General features: G+C 38.9%; 1 protein-coding gene across 2 annotated transcripts in view; it reads right to left on the bottom strand.

Annotated features, from left to right (window-relative positions):
• Exoc4 (exocyst complex component 4) overlaps nucleotides 1-21,552 on the bottom strand; it is a 776,646-nt gene that overhangs the window by 313,755 nt on the left and 441,339 nt on the right. Inside the window, exon 11 of one of the 2 annotated variants that reach the window (XM_039106944.2) lies at nucleotides 12,856-21,552. This exon is cut by the window's right edge and continues 23,169 nt beyond it. The gene's annotated coding sequence lies outside the window, so the exon portion shown is untranslated. 2 annotated transcript variants of the gene reach the window in all.

Genomic DNA, 21,552 nt, shown 5'->3' with positions numbered 1-21,552 from the left:
TAAATCATGAAGAGTTCCGAGGGTTAAAAAAACCAAGACCCTTCCCCAAAAATGTCACCATGCTGGAGTATAGCCCAACCATGTTACAAAGTGAGGGCTGGGAGGAAGGGTGGTATGGATGCAGGCAGGCGGCCAGGAACTGCAGGCAAGCTGTGTGCCTTCAACTCAGGGTCTTCATTCCTTCAATCTCAACACTGATCTATGTGCTTACTTAACTAACTAACTAACTGACTAACTGAACAAGGTTATCAGTACTAGGATAACTGGTGCCTACAATCTGACAGGGACATTATTATCTGACAGAGGAAAATCTCTGCAGACATGGGGAAGTCTAGGCACGTACAGGGAGAGTGAGGAAGGAGATCTGCTAAAGTTTTACTCAGAAAGGAAAACAAGTGTCAGGGGACAAGTAATCGGATAAAACATGTTTTTTTTTCTTTTATTTTATATTATTTATTACAGGAAAGACAGTTAAATCATATCTGATGACAGACAATAAACAAGCCTTGAAAGTTCCCAGCAGGGCTGGAATATTTGCAGGGATTGTGTTCGTCAACAAAGACTCTCACAGTGGCACTGTTCTGATGACAGTGAACTACACTGATGATGCATGCTAGCCACTCTTCTGGCAGGTAAAAGTGAATCAAGAATGGGAAGTTTACGGGCCAAGGCCTGATATTAATGCAGATGCTAATAACCACACAGACTCTCCTTTATAGCATGTATGGGTAACTTTAAAGTTGATGGTCCTAGAGTTTTCAAAGGATCATATGCCTACTTAAATACCTGAGTGTACAAGGAATTGCATATCCATGCCCCCATGTCAGGGTCTAACATTCTATCCTCAGAAGCACTCACTTCATACAGTTATAAGGGTAGCAAGGATTATTACCTAATGATACACTTACAGTGTCTCCCTGCTCGCCAGAGATAATTCATTGGATCAGACTATATTATAATGTGAATTATTACTATAGAATCAATATCATAAATTGATTATGAAACTTTTAAAGGTATTTACCCTAACATCTTCATGTATTTATTACCACCACTGCTTGTTAGAATTCATTACCCCTAAATACAGTAAGCCATGCTGAAGAACCCTCAGCTATATGATAGTATTAATGATTACACACACACACACACACACACACACACACACACACACACACAATTACAATTACAACTTGGCAGTTTCTGGGTTCTGAGAATGTTAAGCAAGTTTGGCCTATAGAATATTAGCTTTTTGAATAAAAAAGTAAATTATATAGAAGGTTTTTGTGATGGCTATTCCTAGTTGTCAACTTGATTGACTACTTCTGCAATAAACTACAATCCAGAAATGGAGGGCACAGCTGTGATCCAGATTTTGAGGCTAGAAGACATAGGCTTTTAATCTGGATCTTGATTTGGAGATCTTGAGGCATTAGTGGCCATGAAAAGTTTAGGCCCAGGCAAGGTACTACATGCTTTTAATCCCAAGAAACTGAGGCAAGCAGATCTCTGAGTTCAAGGACAGCCTGAAACAAATCAAGTTCCTGATCCAGGCATGGTGGTACACACCTTTAATCTGGGTCACACTCTCTGCTGGAGGCCTACATAAGGACACTGGAAGAAGGAAGGCTTACTCTTCTCCTGCTTGCAATGTGCCATGCCGGCACATTGTTGGAACTTATTTCTGCAGGATTCCAGCTTACACAGAAGACCAGCTGAAACAACTAGCCTAGGGCACTGAGCAACTACTAGACACTTGGACTTCCCATTCACAGCTGCCCATTGTTGAGTGAGTTGGACTACAGACTGTAAGTCATTACAATAAATTCCCTTAATATATAGGGACATTGCATAAGTTCTGTGACTCTGGAGAATCCTGACTAATATAGCTTTCTTGTTACAGGAGCTTGTGATGTGCAACTGGGTCAGGATGAGGTGCTTTTTCCCCGTGGTTTAAAGTAAGGCAGGCTTGGAGCCTTCCCCATGTGTTAACAGTTAGAATGGCACAGGAGGGAAACTGACATGTGAAGGGTGGCAGTGGGGCACTTTGATGTTGCCACCAGCTGTGTCTCAGCATCTTGGTCTGTAGCCATCGCTCTTACACCTGCTCTGATTTTTCAGGAAAGGCTTCTCAGCCATATGTAGGTCTAGCACTCTGATGGGGTGCAGTTTGCTGCACTCAGAGCAGCAGAGGTGGAGACAGTAAGGACAAACACAACCCCCTGCTCAGAGTCCCGAGATCATCTTGTTCTCATTAACTTCTATCATTTTCTCCTTCCTGGTGGCCTGGCCTGCAAAGTCCAGGCTCTGGCAAGCTTTGTGGTGAGCAATCTTACAGAAATTGTTTGACCTGATTCTATAGCTGACTAAGGTAAGGCTACCATGCTAGGCCGCACATTGCATACACACATGCCCATGCACTATTCTAACATTCATATACCAGATAACATTATAAAGAAGCCTCCAACAGGCTCAAATACATTGGCACCATTGTTTAGAACTGCTGAGAAACACCATTTTTTTCAAGGTAGCAGTAGAATACTTTACATTTAATATTCAAGGATCACAGAAAGAAAGCAAAGTTGAAGAATTAAGAAAGCACAATCCTGCTGTTCAGCAGAAGTCTTTGTTGCCCTGCAGGGAAAAGTACATTCTTTTACTAGAGTAGGTATGGGGAGGAAGGCAGCAGAGGTGGGAGTGTCAGGTCTTAGACCAGGGAAGGAATTTGCATTTATATTACACTTCACAGCTCATTTTATACTTCTGGATCTCAGTTCTCCTTCAATCTACCTTAGACCAGTTAGTTTCCTTCTCTTCCACTGCTACAAACTATGAATGCAACCAACTATTTTATTAAATGCCTTCTCCATGAAACCCAAAATGCATCTAGGGCGTGTTCATTTCAGATACCAGAAAACAGAAGAATTCCAATGGCATGGAGGGAATGTGGAGACACTGTCCAGGGAGGGAATTTCCAAGTATGCTGTCTCACTGGATATGGTACTCAGGCTCCTTACCCAACAACCAACAACCCTGAAAGCTGTCAATAACATCATCTTCAAATGGGAAGCTAAGAGTTAAGAGAATTCCTAAAAATTATTACTTTAACAAACATTTTAAACCATGCTCTCTAAAAATGATGTGTATATAACTAAAAACAAAGTGTAAAGTCGTCTCATCAAAAGACACCACAAGGAGAAGAACAATGTGGCCTCTGTGTAGGTGCCATGATGGTTCACTCCAGAGAAAGCCCTGTGGCAGCCCAGACAGTGAAAAGTTATCTGTTATCCAGACTCTCACACAGAGCTCATTCTCCTAACGAATTTCTTCATCTCTGAAAATGCTGTATTAAGTACTATGCCATTTCCAGCAACAGCTACCAGAAAGGTAATGATGCTCCACATCTAATTTCTCACGCCTTTTGTGTCTGCTGACATTGTAAGTGAATCGTTAACAGTCTCACACGGACTGGCACTGTTGTTTGCTACTAATGAGGAATTTCATTTCTTCCAATGCAGCAGGAGGACAAATTGGAATTGAGAATTGAGGGACATTGAATGAAAGCAAGCAACAAAACAAAACAAAATAAAAACTCCCAAACAAAGAACAACAAAAACCCAACAGTAAATGGGGCCAACTTTCTAGGACCTTTGTTTTGTCACTAAATTTAAATATTAGATATCCCAGAATAGAACATACCAACCAACACCAACACACACACACACACACACACACACACACACACACACACACACACACACACACACACAGAGAGAGAGAGAGAGAGAGAGAGAGAACTACCCAGACCTCAAGCAAAGCTTGTGACAGTGTCAGGATAACAATCAGCTACAGGCATCTTTTAATACATTCTCACACAAGAGTTACGTGAGATACAAGTAGAAACCAAGCTAGTAGTTCCATGCTGAATTTAGCAGTAAATAACGAAAGAGAGGTGTATGTAAGCTAGGATGTGTTTGACAGAAAGCTCCCAGGGCAAGGTGCAGGTTTCCACATTACCTAAGAACCTGGACAGCAGAAGGACACAACGCTGTGGGAATGAGCAGCTGGGAGGTTACTGCAGCGATGGTGCAGAGGTTTTGCCCAAGCTGCACATCAGCATTCTCTAGATGAGCTGAAAGTGATCAACAGATGCTTATTGCTGACCGATTAAATCAGAAACCAGCACGATGGTTTCCAGGCATCAGTAGATTTCACAGCAACTTCTATTCAAATGCAGCCAGGGCTAAAATTTGCACAGAAATGTTCCAAAACAGAATGGAGTCAGTGGGTAATAAAATGTCTAGAAGGAGCCTAGTCAAACTTTTCAGATAAACTTGGGTGGAGAAAAGAAGGCAGTGTCTTAGCAGATTGTAGGTAAATGCAAAGTTTCTTTAGGGTATGTAGAAAATGAGTAAGCTGATATGTAGGAAAAAGATAAGATAGAAATAGAAAACAAATATGTGCTAATACAGAGGATTATTTGGATTGAACAAAGGGAAGTAATAGAGGAGGGTGCTGAAAGTTTGGGGGAACATAAAACCAAAAGTGCAAATGGGAGCTTCGCCTCACACAGAAGATGACTTAATTCTTAGAAAAACGCACAAAAGGAAAGAGGGAGAGACAGATCTCCCCTCAAAAAACAGATTAATAAAATGGTAGAAACAAAACAAAAGGCTGCTGGACCTAGGGACAAATGGGGTGATATTACCTTCCTCTGTAAGGAATACAAAGGAGAATATTACATAGACAGAATGGCAAATCAGGCTCAGTAGCCTAGGTCCCACAGCTAGACTCTAGGGAAACAACAGGATGGCTGAATACAGTAAGGGGTGTGAATGTGACACAGTGGAGACACTTATCTAATAACGACAGGACTGTTAATCCTGCCAATCCAAGAGCATGAGAGGTTTCCATCCTCTGAGATCTTCGGTTTCTTTTTTTCAGAGACTTGAAGTTCTTGTCATACAGATCTTTTACTTCTTTGTTTAGAGTCATACTGAGGTATTTTATGTCAGGATAGCAGAAAACTACTCTCAAAAATAAAGAACTCCCGGGGGAATCTCCATCCCTGACCTCAAGCAATATTACAGAGCAATAGTGATAAAAACTGTATGGTATTGGCACACAGGCAGGCAGGTAGGTCAATGGAATAGAATTGAAAACCCAGAAATGAACCCACACACCTATGGTCACTTGATCTTTGACAAAGAAGCTAAAATCATTCATTAGAAAAAAGATAGCATTTTCAACAAATGGTGCTGGAAATCAGTCTGGAGGTTCCTCAGAAAATTGGATATAGTACTACCTGAGGACCCAGCTATACCTCTCCTGGACATATACCCAAAAGATGCTCCAACATACAACAAAGACCCATGCTCCACTATGTTTATTGCGGCCTTATTTATAATAAAGAGAAGCTGGAAAGAACCCAGATGTCTCACAACAGAGGAATGGATACAAAGAATGTGGTACATCTACACAATGGAGTGCTGCTCAGTTACCAAAAACAATGACTTCATGAAATTCATAGGCAAATGGATGGAACTAGAAAATATCACCCTGAGTGAGGTAACCCAGTCACAGAAAACCACACAGGTTTTGCACTCACTGATAAGTAGATATTAGCCCAAAAGCTCGAATTGCCCAAGATACAATCCACAGACACATGAAGCTTAAGAAGAAGGACGACCAAAATGTGGATATTTTACTCCTTCTTGAACGGGGGAACAAAAAAACTCATAGGAGGGGATATGGAGATAAAGTTTGGAGCAGAGACTGAAGGAACAGCTATTCAGAGCCTGCCCCACACCTGTATACAGCATATATATATATATATATATATATATATACACACACACACACACACACACACACACACACACACACACATATATATATATATATATATCAAATTAGACAATATTGATGAAGCCAAGACGTGCATGCTGACAAGAGCCGGATATAGCTGTCTCCTGAGAGGCACAGCCAGAGCATGAGAAATACAGAGGCGAATGCTATCAGCAAAGCATTGAACTAAGAATAGGATCCTTGTTGAAGGAATCAGAGAAAGGACTGAAAGAGATGAAGGGGCTTGCAACCCCATAAAAACAACAATACCAACCAATCAGAGCTCCCAGGGACTAAACCACTACCCACAGAATACACATGGACTGACCCATGGTTCCAGCTGCCTATGTAGCAGAGGATGGCCTTGTTGGGCATCAGTGAGAAGAGAAGCCCTTGGTCCTGCCAAAGCTGGACCCCTAGTGTAGGGGAATGTCAGGGCGGGGAGGCGGGAAGGAGAGGGGGTATGGTAGGGGGAACACCCTCATAGAAGAAGGTGGGGGAGGGGATAGGGGGCTTATGGAAAGGCAGCTGGGAAAGGGAATAACATTTGAAATGTAAATAAAAAATATCCAATAAAAAATAATAACTTAAAAAAATAAGAATGACAGGACCAGAGGGGTAGGAAAGGAGTGTAGTATCTCAAAATGTAAGGGCCCACCCAGGCTCCTTCACTGCTTCATTTTGTGGCTCAACATGTGAGTTCTTAGCTTCCCTCTCCAGCCACCATGCCTGCAGTTTGCTCCCATGTACTCACTGCCACTACAGAGCCTGACTCCCTACATAGGTAAGCCAAAAAATATCCTACAAACCAACCAACCAACCAACCAACCAACCAACCAACCAACCAACCAAATCCAGTCACCCAAGCGCTCATCTAACTAAAGTAGGTTAATGAGCCTAACGTGACTGAGCATATTTCTTCATGAGAAAAGATCAGGAGGAAAGCACAGGGAAAAACCGGAGTAAGCTTAGAAGTCATCCGGTGGAGGTTTATAAAAACGGCGTAAAGTCAGATGCCAACTGTTCAACAGAAAAGGAAATGGACTGATCAAAGCGAAGTTTTATAGCATCAACACTGACTGAAGAACACTAGAAAGATTGAGGTAGGAATGGTTTTGAAATAGTTATCCAGTACCAAACTAGAACCATTAAAAAATACAGACAATGAAGTATGAACCATGGCTTGTTAATCCTCTAAAATCTCAAAGACTTGTATGAAACCATTACAGGAAAATGAAAATGTCAAGGAATCCCTGGGTTTTTCACGACATACAAAATGAAGAAAAACTGGGGAAAACCCTCTAAAAGTAATTTTCTAGTAAATAGTCTAACAGAAATAATCAGAGACCATCTACAATTTCAACTTCATACGCATATTGAAAAGAAGTGAAGAATTATCATGAGATAAGTGAACTTCAATGATTCCATTTATATTCTGCCAGATCCTGTTTAAATAAAATAGAAAACCAATTTATGAGCCATCACCATCTCCTGCTTAATGTAATAAAGACTGCATGGGATTAAAAGGCTTACTTTTAAAGACTTTTTAGGACTTGGGATGTTCTCATCAATAGCTTGAGTTTTTGAGTGTCACCAATTTTCATCCTAGGCTGTTAACGGAAGCTATCCTGGTGATACAATAAGGCTCTCCTGTGGACAACAAACAACTTACCTGTCCAAGTTTGATCTGCCAAAGGCACTATTGTCTGGTGCTTGGTAAATGGTTTGTATAAAAATCTATATATTGAGCTGTGCAGAAATGAAATAAAGTCTGAGCAGTGACAGAATGTCAATTATGGATTTGGTAAAATGGCCCTGTTAAAAGTTGTTAATTTGGTCACTTTTTGATCCTAGGCATATTTATATTTAAATATCATAGCAAGGAATGTCATTAAGAGGGACACAGTTGGATAGATGACATAAATAATATATCTATTAATTTTTATCTACAGAATACATTGTTATAGTTAAGAACACAATTCCTGAGTTTCCTAGAATATTTAAGGTAAAAAGCAAAACAAAACATACTTTTGCTATACCCATTCTAAAGCCAACACAGCAAAGGCTTACAGAAACTTAACTATGTAACTAGGAGGGTGTTTGAGCAAGGTATCAAACCACGGCTTCTGCTAGATTCCATGACAACTATCTGAATCAGGAAGCTTTGCGTATGACGAGATTCATTACCATTGTCTCTTTTTATTCTTGTTCTCTGTTATGTTGCAAGTTTTACAGCTGAAGAAGTCAGTGTGATAGGTTTTCATCATGGCCAGTAATGTACAGGGAGTGTGAAATTAATTATATAAAAAGAGCCGAGAGTACTGGGCATCTTTCAATTTGTGTCCTCCATAAAAGACATAGAAGCTGTCAACTGGGATATAGAGAATTACTGTTCAGTGGCTAGAGTGTTTTGAATGTAAATGATGTGACTCTACTTCCTGTCACTGAATTGTAAGCTCAGTTAGATAGTGAAATTACTGTTTGGTATTGTTCAGTTTTATCACAATAATAAAAATCATTAAATGTTTTAAACACTAACAACTTCTTATTAACATTGTACAACACTAACTCTGAATACCATTGTTGTACAAATGATAAATTACTATATGAAGATACTTAATGAACTGGAGGAACTATGTTAAATGTGCTGCTTTTCAATTTAAATATGACTCATACTTAATCTGAAAACCCTCAATCCTTTTGTCCCATTAGCACAACTAGATCCAGTTCATAAGGAGTGTAAGGCCTTTTAAGTGATCATATGGAGTCAAATCAAGTCTAGTAGACGGCTGTAGAGTATCTGAATGTTTCCCATAACACTTCATAAACTGAGTGAAGCTCGCACTAGTGTCTGTGAGCTAATCCACACAACACTGAGGAGGAGCTCACTCCAGGAAACATCTATCCGTACGGAGCTCAGTGCTCAACAGTGGCATTTGTAGCCACTACTTCCAAAACACACCGCAACATCATGGGTCTATGAGAACAGCGCTAGTGTCTTCTTTGCTATATGCTAAAACGTGAGCAAGCAGCAGAGGAAGGAGAAAGAAGACGAATGTCTCTTTAAACATATCCAAATAAGAAACAAAAACATTTGGGATGTGCTCAATCAGAAGTGGCTGGCTGTTCACCAGGACTCTGATCAGATGAAAACACTATCTTTGTACACTCTTGCTCAGCGAACACACTGATTCATCACTAATGCCAGGCTACCAGTCCATCATCAATTGGAAAGGAAAAGCAGCAAAACAAGACATGTCACAAAGAGACAATCACAGACACTTCATCCAATACTCCTTACTTGAGGATCCAAGATGCCTCTATGACTTTCCAGAAAATGCCATGTGCAAGTAGAAAATATAATTTCACTTTACCCGATGAGATTCTGATGCTATCATATTGACTGTTACCCCTCTGAGCTATGCGACTACAGAGGAGGCGGAGTCTCCTAGAGGCTGCCAGAGTTAGAGGCTGTCTGTACTTGCTTGCTGTTACTATTATTGTTGCTTCTTTGTTTTGTTTGTTTTTAAAAGAAACCTTGGGTTGTGATGGCTAGAACTGCGCAAAAAAATCAGAGTAAAGGAAGATTAGGTCCATACTATTTGCTCCAAAGCCTACAGCTTTTACTCCCTTCGCCTCCACCAGGAAGACAGCAATCCCAGCAGCCAGGACTTCCTTCTCCATAGTGCAACATTTCATTTATAAAGGTCATTACTTTATATACTGATTTGGGAGGCTTCCGAATTAAGATTTAATTAATCTTCTTCCTTGGACCAAGAGACTTACAAATTTAGACTTAGCAAAGGAAGCTTTCTCAGTGTGCTATGGTGAGCCAGGAAGCTCTCTCCACACATGGGCACAGTTTAGAAAAAAGCACATAACATTGACTATGGCTGCTATTCTTTCTTTTATACTGGCATCAAAAACATGGGTATGGAGATTATAAAAAGTTTCATTAAAATAGAATTCCATGAAAAATCTGTATCTAACTAAAAATCATATATCAAAAAGAAAAAAAAAGTTTCAGAAGGTCTTGCTATCTTTTCCAGGACCTAAGAAGGAATCTGATTCCATGACACCCTCCAGCCATGGATGACACACAGAACACTCTGCACTGCCCCTGGAACCCACAGTTCAGTCTGCTCCTGGCTAGAGATGCATTTACCTGGCGGTTACCTTCCATGTATTTCTCTTTTCTACTTTGTACAAATACTGACTTGCAAGATTTGAATATTAGGCCAGCATGATGAGACCAGGCCCAGTGATTAGTGACAAATATGAGTTTTCCTTTAATCATTACATACTACACCAACATGGTTACTGTCTTCCCAAAATTAACAATGTAGTAAAATGGTATAATTAAAAAATATATATATATATACTTGAAAATATAATATATATATATATATATATATATATATATATATATATATATATATATACTCGAAAGACAGTAACAAAGTCAACAGGCACCCGCCACCCAGTCTCACATTTCTTCTTATAGCCTTCCCCAAGTTTTTAGTTCATTAAGTTCTTTTTATTCATTTTTAATATCTGTACATTTTTGTTTTTCTTAGAACTAATTCTAAGGAGAATGGATAAAAGTAGAAAAATCATCAATACCAACAATTATCTGAGAACAAAAGAGACTTACAAAGCCATTTTCTTGTCCCTTACATGCTGTTTTGGTGGCTATGGTTTAAATTACCTCCAGATGCACTGAAACTGGAGGGGTGAGGTAAGAGAGACCAGAGGAGACAAACTATTGGGCAGTAAATGAACGTTCCAGTGGCACTTGTGCTAAAAGATGCACAAGGGGAGGGTTTTGTGTAATTCTAGTCTACATGTTAGGTTGGGTCAAATGAAGACAAAGAGAGACTAGGGGATAGCTGTGTATTAAATGACTAGAAGATGTCAGTGGATCAAATACAATACCTATATGCAAAAAAGAACTCTTTTCAGCTCACTGATAAAAAAATGGGGTAAGCACTCCAAGTTAGTTTATAGCACTGAACTGTACATCATGTCACTGGAGGACTTAATATAAATTACAAATAGTGAGAAAGCAATAAAATAAGGGAAGTTTGTAGTAAATATCAAGATAAAGTAACAATAAATACAGTAATTTCACAAGTGAAGTCCAAAAAAATTCTAGTTTAAATCTAACAAAGAAAGGTATTCTTTGACTGATTCAGTGTATTTAAAAAAGACTGAGAAGGTCTATAACTCATAACTCTAGCTACAATTCTGAAATAAAAGGCAGTCTTCAGTAAACACCATGTGATAACATCAATGGAAAGACTCAATAAAAACCTTCCCAGTACATATTGTCATAGAAATATTCTCCTCAAGGCAACTTCCCAGCAGTTACTTTCAGGAAAGAACAACTGTGCATCTTTCTGCCTGAGGTTCACAAAGCCATTAACAGAAATTTAGCACCCCATGTAACGTTCCTGGTCCAAGCTTCACAAAGCCATTAACAGGAGAGACTCAGCACCCTGTGTAACTATCCCACCTGATGCACTGCTGTAAAAATTTCACATGACGTTTTAAAGTCTAATGAAAAGTTATAAATATTGACTTTGGCTACAGCACCTCATTCTATGATTCTCTGTTGATCCAAAATAATATAGCACATGGGGACAAAGGAAGAATCAGAAGATACCATGCTGTTACCAAGTGGCAATGACTTAAAGGGATTTCAGCAGGAAATGCAGAGTGTAAAAGACTAAGTCCAACTGTAGTTAAGGCATAGGACTGTATACTTAAGTGTTTCACTGTAAATAATTTAGGAAAAAAGTATATGCAAAGTTAAAAAAGCAGTATTATCATAGACATAAAAACATAAGAAAAGCAATCTTTATGAGTCTTCTTTGTACACACTTGGTTGTTAAATTATTTACATTAAAAATTGCTTTAAACTGATCCACATTATTCACAATAAATGAATAAACTTATTACAACTCTCTTATCTAATGTTCATGGAACCTTGGTCATTTTCCATTGAAGGTAAAGAAATGAGGCCTTCAAAACTTTTAGTTACTTAGCAAAATCACAAGCAACTAATAACATATGGAAAAACAGGTATTTCAAAACAATGCTCACCATCACTATTCTACTGATTTATGTGTGTGATCTTAAGGGTCTAAAAAAAAATGTGTGCATTAAATCTGCAACTGAGAAAAAATGCAAAATGGCAATCATGGCAGTGGCTCCACACTAACATTGCAAGTGTGGTTTAAAAGAAACTCCCAGAAAAAGGACAATGTGCCAAAAAAGACAAGACATTTGAAAAGATTCAAAATAGATGACCAAGATTTCAATAGAGAATGAAAGAGAGAAGACTTTTTTTTCCTTTTCTTTTATTGGATATTCTATTTAGAAATCCCCATCCCATTCCCTTCCTCCCGCTTCTATGAGGGTGCTCCCCTACCACCCACCTACTCCTTCCCACCTCCCCAACCTGGCATTCCCCTGGCATAATGAGGCATCAAGCCTACACAGGACCAAGGGCCTCTCTTCCCACTGATGCCCAGCAAGGCCATTCTCTGCTACATATGTGGCTGGAGCCATGAGTCCATCCATGTGTACTCTCTGAATGGTGGTTTAGTCCCTGGGAGCTCTGGAGTATTCGGTTGGTTGATAATATTTTGCCTATGGGGTTGCAAACCCCTTCAGCTCCTTCAGTCCTTTCTCGAACTCCTTCATTGGGGTCTCTGTGCACAGTCCAATGGTTGGCTGCAAGCATCAACCTATGTATTTGTGCTTAAATACAGTATTCAACACACAAAAAGATGGAGAAAGGCAGTAATCTTTCTGAACAGAGAAATTCAGTTGCAGGGCTGTTGGGCCCCTGTATGTGCTGTGGTTGGCTATAGTCATATTAAAATATGCATGCCTGGTCAAGGAGTTGACCACAGGACAACTAATAAAAGCTGAGATTCTTTTTTTGTTTGTTTGTTTAGAAAGCAAGATTTTATTCATTAAAATCTCCACAGACATATGAATATAGATTTCTTTTCTTTCTTTTGTTTTTTTCAGATAGAAAAAAGTGACTTTTATTTTAGGTTTCTGAAACACTCACACACACTCCCCCTCCACCAGTGGAAAAACAACAAGATGTTATTCCAAAATCTCTAAATTTTTAGGCCATGTAGGTGTTACTTAGAAGAGATTTTGTTTTAGCAATGGTTCTGCCATGCCCATATTACCTCAGTAGAGTTGTACCAGTCACAAAGAAATCAGAAGCAAAGAAATGGCAAATGTAGCCATCACCAAGCATGAGAGAAATGAGTATTATGCAGTTGGAACCTGTGATCTGACTTACCCCTAAGGAAATTGAAGCCTGAGGGAGAAGTGAAGGGTGTTCATCAACAGACAACCATCAGTGTCAGCAGGGTGGAGTCTAGAACCCAAGACTCATGACTCCCAGGCCAGAGTTTCTTACCCAAATTTGACTACTACAGAGGTTTGCATGGAAAGCTGAGATTCTATGTATTACAACTTAACAGAAGTCAGAAGAGACTAGTTTATGCTCAGTGACACAGTGACCAAACACACGTGGCCAAACCACCAGGCTCCACATGGAATCTGCTAAGTACTAATGAGTCCTTTCCCTTTCCTGGAAGAGCACTTCCTGCTTGATGTTCATCCTTCTGTAAGTCTTCTCACCATCTTTCCCTTATTTCACACCGAGATCTGCCATAGAGCAGAACTTACAATGCTTCTTTTCAAACTGTCACTCCAGGAAACTTTATTATCATTCATGAATACTATTATATTTGCTAATTATCAAATATGTATTATAGCCCAGATGTTTCTTTTCAATCTCAAATTTCTTTTAGCTGTCCAAGTGATACCTTAAACAAAAACAAGGCCAAATTAAATACTATTTTTCCTCCAAAATTTGCTACTGAGTCTTTTCTCTCTTTTTAACTCCACTTTACCAAATGTACAGGTCACAGGCTTCACGCTATGTGAGCCTGCCTTTTCTTTTATACTACTTGCTATCTGCCAATAAGTTCTGTCAACTCTACTTGCAAGGATCCTATCCATCACCATCTGCAAACTATGGCCTACAGACCTACAAGTAATGTTCTACCGAAAAGCAACCACCCTAGTTCATTTATATATTGCCAGCATGCACATGAGGATATTTAGCAGAGGCTACATGACAGAAAAAAAAACTAAAATAATTTAATCAACCCTTTGCAAAATAGTGTTCTCCAAGCCTCAGTGGGGATGAATACAAGAATTATCATTTATTCCTGCCTTGTCTCTGTCTCCTTACACATGTTCTTTACAAAGCAGCCACTGAAAATGTAAAGCTATTGCCTAATGTGTCAGCCATAACTGCATTAAGTTGAAGTCTTTACTTTTCAGGTTCATTAATCACAAGTGCCCCATATAGGTGTCCTGGCTGACTTACTGGATATTTTGATTTTAGAATATTTCTGTCATTGCAGGAAATCCTGTCCTCTAACACTGGTTTAAAATCTGGCAGGTCATATCCCTCTATTTCTATAAACCCTCTAAATGTTTCTATTTTTATTTAATGTCAAAATCTTAGTCATGGCCTTCTATCTGCCATTGTCATGTCCCCTTCTGACTACCGCTCTGCCCCCACCTCCCTTCTCTCTTCACTTACCAGTCTGTTTTCACCAGGGCCTCACAGGTTCTCAAAATGCCAGCATGTAGTTCCCTAGGGTGCCCTGCACTTGCTACCTCTTCCTAGAATATCTCACTAATACCTTCTTCAACCTTCTTTTATTGCCTTTGACTTTTGTTTATTTCCACCTCTAGAGACCCTTTTGTTTGTCCATTGGTGTGTTTCATCTATATTAATGACTCTGTCTATAAATATCTGTATTTTGTGATGTATTAGCAAAATGACAGATAATGGTATTGTGAGTATATGTGTTTCTCCATAGAGTATATGGTATGAAAATGGAAAGTTCTGTGTGTGCTGTTCAATGGCAAACCCCCAAGCTCAGAGCACTATCATGTACTCCAGAGATACTTGTAGGAGCTCCTCCTTCTTTTCTACCATCCACAAAACATAATTTTGCCAAGAACTTGAAAACAGCTACTTCAGTGAGCAACACCATAGAACAAATATATTCATTCATCTTACAGTTTTCATCTAGCAAATCTGTGACATATGACTTCGAAAGCAAGTAAATAATTTATGATTAGTAATATAAACATTATAAAGAAATTATAATTTTCTGAAGCATATGAATAAAAGCAAATCTGTGAGCTATCTACTGACCAAGAGATGACCAGGATCCCTTGAAATAAGAAATGTAGATCATTTCTGACTCACATCAACTTTCCTTTCCTGTCGCTGGTCCTATCTCTAACCACATGACAACCGCCCAGACTGAAGAGCTGATGTATGCACCAAGAACAGAACTCAAAGGCCACTCTTCAGGGGAGTTGGACTGAAGGTGCTAAGCACAACTATGCATTTTGAACGGGAGTAAACATTTACATTGATTTTCAGAAGACATTTAAATATCTAAGTAAAAATTAGTGGTGATCTTTAAAGTGCCAGAATCCAAGCTGAAGTATTGAACAGTTATCTCCTCTGCTTGCTGTATTGGTTGCACCATAGCAAAGATCTGTGGGTTCAACAGTTTTCAAACTCATTGTCCTGTTCCTTTCCTGCAGGAAGGATCTGTTGCTCTGCCCCCAGTTAGCAGAATCTTTACATTTTTCCCCAAGGGAGAAACTGAACTTTCTCCCTTTAAACAGACTGCAGGATCTCCCTGAAGTCCAGATAAATGCAAAAGTCACATGAATAGACCCTTGAGCAAAGCAGCGGAACACACATGGAAACTGTTTTATTCTCTCTCAACCTCTATGTTTAAACTCTCACTATCAATGGATTTCCAATATTTCCAATATTAAAAGAATTTATTTAAATTTGATATATTTTAGGCTCAAATTAGATAGATCTTATCAGGAAACAATGAACATAGTTTGTCTCTTCAGTTTTAACCTCCTCATCTATGTCCCAGAACGTACATGCATGTAGAAATTCTTGTGTCTTAATTAAAGTCATAGTGTTAAAACTCAACTGACTTTGGCAATGTGAGAGTCTGAAGTTTTCCCCTAACTGCGAGCAATTAAGAAAAGTTAGCAAGCCACAGATTCACAGATGCCGGCAGAATTAAAGCAGCTAGCAAAGGAACCAAAAAGGAACTACTGGTACAAGTCTAGGGACATTGCTTCTCCTTTGGCAACAGTCACAGCCAGCATTACTGTTCTGCTAAGTTTCCACCAAACTGCAGGACGAGCTTCTGCTTGTGCGCATACTAACTCGCTTGTACTGGAAAGTGGGGACAGATTGATCCCCACCCCCTTTTTAATCATGGATCGTGAATTTCAGAAATGAAATGGCTCACTCTGCAGCAGGAGGAAAATAGACATAAGTTTTGTAGATAAGATGTGATTTCTTTAAAAACAAAGAATTCTCCTTGTAAACAGTCCTCAATAAAAGCAGACCAATGAGTCACGAAGAAAAGGAAGTGAACATGGAGACCTCGGAACTCCCAGCCTTACAGATCTACCTGGCGGTGACCCCGTACTACAAGGCCACAGAAAGTCCTGATGCCTGTGATTGACGGTGGAAGTTCACACTATATCTATGTTTCACATTTTAAAAAACTTTACAGTTTGATCACATGTGATCAAATCTGTCTTCTGCCACACTAAGTAACACTATTAAGAAGAGAAATGTGACCCTTTTGATTCCTAAACTTCTTTTTCCTGGCCTCTCAATTTGCCTATGCATTAAAGAGGTTCTCTATCATATTAATGGTTCCAATTATCAGTTTTGATTCTTGGTTCTTCCCCTATGGATCCCATGCAAGCTTGAAATAGATAATACTCCAAAAGCATGGCTGATGAAGCTTCAGGGCATTTTTCTTCATAATAAGCTCCTGTGAGTATGGAAAAGAGTATATTGCAAGGAGATACTACTGCTGCTTTCTCAGTCTTAATGAAAAAAATGGAAATGAAGCGCTATACTTTCCCGTCTTCACTGAGAAGCCATTAGTTTAGTGATAGAGAGAATGAATTTTCTGAGTTTCAAGTTCTCTTTCCACCTTAATTGGGTGAAGACAGTAAACACAAGAGCAGCTCTACCAGAAGCAAAAGAAATAGAACCAAACTCCCACCTTTATACTATACCACTATCTACCCAAATTTAGAAAATGCTTAGAAGTTCTATTTTAAATCAAAAAGTAATTCTTAAATTATCAGATGACACCTGGGCCCAAAATGGCAATATATTACCTTCATGGTAGAATGCTAATATTGTCAGAATATTCTGTCGAAAATCGTGTATTATTCCTTTGTCAGAATGTTCATTTTCTGCATCAACAAGTGGTCTTGTATTCCTTTTGCTAACAATGAGAATATTCTTATTATTTGCAAAACCCAACAATGAACGATGGTATGTATTATCAACAGTAAAAGTAAAATGTCATCTTGATTCTAACAGTTCTTACACTCAGACATTTAAACAAAAAGTAAGTAGGAGAGGATAGAAAATATACATTCCTGCTAATACTGGTGAAATTCTATCATAAAAACCCAGTTTAACTTTATTGTGGGAGTAGACTCACTCAAGTATCTTAAGGAAAAAGTATTCTAGGACAGATTGAGTGACTAGGGATAAAAAAAAAAAGACAAATCACCCCAGGAATTCCTCAGTCCATGGTGATGATGGTGGGGGACATGGCGGATAATTAGTCACAATGTTAAAGGCTGACAATCTACTAATTCCCAGCTCCTTTGCATACTATCAAGTCATCCATCTACCCAGCCATTCATCCATGTACCCACCTATTCACCATCCAATAATGTGCCCTGCTGTGTATGCCCCTACCCATCATCCATCCATCCACCCCTCATCCATCCATTCATTCACCTATCCATCCATTTTCTGGGAGAAATCAGTTGCTAGGAAGTGCTAGCTTGCTGGGGTTGAAGAACAGAATGCTAAACAAAACTTTCTAGTATATATGGAATTTTGGCACCATCACAGCTTCAAAGGGATGTGCTGTTGTAATTAAATTAAATCAGAAATCATCAACATCCACTTCAGAGAAAACTTGCTGCACATGTTGTTTGCTCTTGAGTCATACTAACGATAATTTATATGATTTATTTGTTCTTACAGTGCGAAGTCTCAAACCCTGACTACAATGAAGGAGAGGAGCTGACAACAAGTTCTGATGGATACTGCACCTGAGCCTAGAAATGAAGAGCTAAAGGCTAAAGACAGACTGAATGACATCCAAAGCCAGAACTTAAAGCTGCAGCTTCCTGGAAGGTAAGCCACTTATAGTCTAAAAGGTCTTGTTTTTAGTTTCTTAAGCTTTAAATCTATTTGGTTTGCTTACAAACACATTATTCTTAAAATGTCCAATACACATCATAGTTTGCCATGAAAATCTTGAGGACTCTAAGTGGAGCGGTGCGTGAATCCATAGTGCTACTACAGTAAGGATAATACAGTCATAGATTAAACCCAACTTTCCCCAGAACGCACCTTTATCTGATGGGACTGGTCTGCTCACAGACATGAACATACATGTACTCATATAAGTTTTCTCACAGATGGCTTTCTTGGGGGAATTTTTTGTTCCAGCAAATATTCACTAAAACTTAATAATATGCTAAATGCCTGCATAACCCTCATTGCAATACTACAGGGGACCAATCAGTATTACTTCAATTTCATATTTCAGAGAAGTTAGGGGCCTAAGGTGACATAACTATTGATGAGAAAGCCAGTACCTGAATTGAGATGTATAGCACTGGGTTCCAAACTCTTAGCCACATTGGCACAAGAGGAAAGATTAACTGGTAGTGACAGTAGAGCTCACTCAGTATTTTCTAGACATAGTGACACTTGGCCAAGAGAGGAACTTCCTTCCCTAAAAGTGAGGAATTCTTCACAAAATTCTTTCTCACTGCCTGAAGGTCTAGATACTTGGCAGCTGACATTCTCAGATAGGTTTTGTAGGTAGCTGGTTCCCAGAGACACTGATTCCTTCTCATTCTTGCCCCATGACTGGTTAGAACAGCGAGGGAAGTTGATCTTCATGATGGCTTCAGCAGAGTCCAAGCTGAGTACACATGTCATGTGTGTTGACATGAGAATTAGGGGAACGATGCTTTTCCTTTCCTTGCTAACTTAGCCTTATGTTTTGCCCCTCACTCATATAACTGTTTCTTAATTCCTCCTGGATAAGATGGAACAATTGGTTTATTGCTATCATTTTTGGGTGGAGTCTTTGATGGCTACCAATGAATGCAGTCACTATTGCTACCTATACTCCAGTGTCATTTGGCGCGAGTCTTACCTCTCATACAAAATTTAGTTAAAATTTTATTCTCTCTGCTAAGAAGCTCCTAATTCTCTTTAGTGAAGTGGTTCCTGGTCTATCATATCAATAAAGTAAATCACTAAGATATATTCTATTCTTTTGATAATGTATTGTTTTCTCAGACGTATATTCCAATTTCATTGAAATTATAGTTTGCTCTAGGGAAATTACATAACCATGTAGTAACCATATACACAACAGGCACTTTATATCCCCACATCCCTGTGTCTGAATGTCTACTCATTAGAAATTTATAAGCAATATATCAAGAACTTTCTTGGGTACAAAATTCACAAAATACAGCTTTGCCATAGATGCTACTAAACTCACAAAGGGTGAACTATAAAAACAATTTATTCTAATAAGATCAAGCAGAAACATAGTGACATGGGTAATAATAACAGGAGAACTCAAAAGTGAATGAGACACACTCAGGCACACGTGTATGTACACACAAAGACAGACAAAGGGAGATACAGGTAGAGATAGACACACTAGTGAGGAGGGAGAGGAACAAGGAAAGGTGGGGGTGAGGGGAGAGAAGAAACAGAGACAGACAGAGAGATAGAAAAGAATCGACCTTTGCAGTGGCCTTGATAAAGTGGACTACAAAGAGATCCTCCCTAAACCTAAGGTAAGAAAACCCCACGTGCCCTCAGGTATCAAGTCATTCGTAGGAGCTAATACTGGTCACTTCTAAACCTGCAAATTTCACCAAGATTCAAAGCTTTCCTACTGCTTATCAACCTTGAAACACCCAGAAATATTCCTGATTTCATTCTTGGTGTCTCTTTGGAAGCCACCTAAATGCATAAGAAGCAAGAGTGCCGTTTTAAAAAATTCTAACAATTCATCTTTGTCTGGATTCTTTCTATTTCAGGTTGCTTTGTTTTTCTTGTGTTATGAACCAATTGTAAACTCATGGGAAACATCAAAGAGAATGGAGTCATTTTTAGCTTGACAATGAAACCAGTAATAAAGTTCATGTTTCAAATAACATGGCACTTAGATGAACTATGGTCAACTGAAGAAACACCCTTCTGGATCTTTTTTTAAAACCTGCTAATAACAAGTGAGTCTTACAGACAAGAATCTTCAGAGGAAAGCTCTTCCATTTTGGATATTTTCAATTGTATGTCTCCTTTCGGAAGACCAGATTGCTACTAAAGTAATCTTAAGTCTTTCGGTCTAATAGATAATGCCAAATATAAAAAGCATGTACTCTGTGAGCACGAGGGACTTTTCTAGATTATTCAAAAGCAGTGTTTGTTGCTTTCAGTGTTTTTGTAAATCTGTGTGTGTAAACAGGGTCCCTTTGCCCAGATACTCTCCCATGAATTCTGTAACAAGCTCTTGCATTAGGCTTTTAAGATCATTTCTGTTACAATATTGACAACTCCATGAATACAAATCTCCTGTCAACTTTTCCACCACCTTTCATGGTGGAATGCTATTTCATTATATGAATACAGCATTAATTTTTCTGTGTATCTGTTGATAGATCTTCAAGCTAATTTTAGCTAATATGGTTATTGCTATTAGATTTAGTTTTTTTTTTTTTTTTTTAGTTTTTTCTGGAGCTGGGGATCGAACCCAGGGCCTTGCGCCTGCTAGGCAAGCGCTCTACCGCTGAGCTAAATCCCCAACCCTGGTTATTGCTATTAGAAATCTGTGTGCAGATATACACTTTTGGACCTCCCATTCTGATTCTTTTTGGTAAATTTGTCTAGTAATAGAAGTGTACACTTTATATAGCAGAACTTACCATATAGTTTTTTGACTGAACACCACATCATTGAATATATATCATCTAGAGGAATATTCAACATGTAGCAGGCTATAACAAATGTCTTGAGGGTAGCACTGCAAAAAATAGCCAATGAGAACTGAAAACATTCATTAAATTTCATTCGTACACAAGTCCAGGTGGGCTCCAGCCTGCAGCACTTCTGCCAATCTCCTGAGCGCTGAGATTACTGACTTTAATATTTTTCAGAAATGGGTAAAAAAAAAATCTTGCTTGTGGCAAAATATATTAGGCGCACTCCTGAGGCAAAGCTGATTGATTTGATGACTCAGCACTACCTTTAAATGGTTTTCCCATTGGAACAAGAATAATACGTCTACCTGACAGAAACTTCCTGATAAAGAAATATGCTTCCTGAAGTCAGAATTAAAGTAAGCAGGAAAAGTCAACTTCATGGTCTTATGCAGGGAGAAAAAGGCAGGAGGGATGCTAAGAGTTCAAGACCAGCCCAGAATATATGGTAAATTCTATGTCTGTTTGGGCTACACAACAACATTTTGT

This window comes from Rattus norvegicus, chromosome 4 (assembly GCF_036323735.1).
Source record: "Rattus norvegicus strain BN/NHsdMcwi chromosome 4, GRCr8, whole genome shotgun sequence".
Taxonomy (NCBI): Eukaryota; Metazoa; Chordata; class Mammalia; order Rodentia; family Muridae; genus Rattus; species Rattus norvegicus.
Note: the sequence above shows the minus strand (reverse complement) of the source record. Positions and strands in the feature narration are given on the sequence as shown.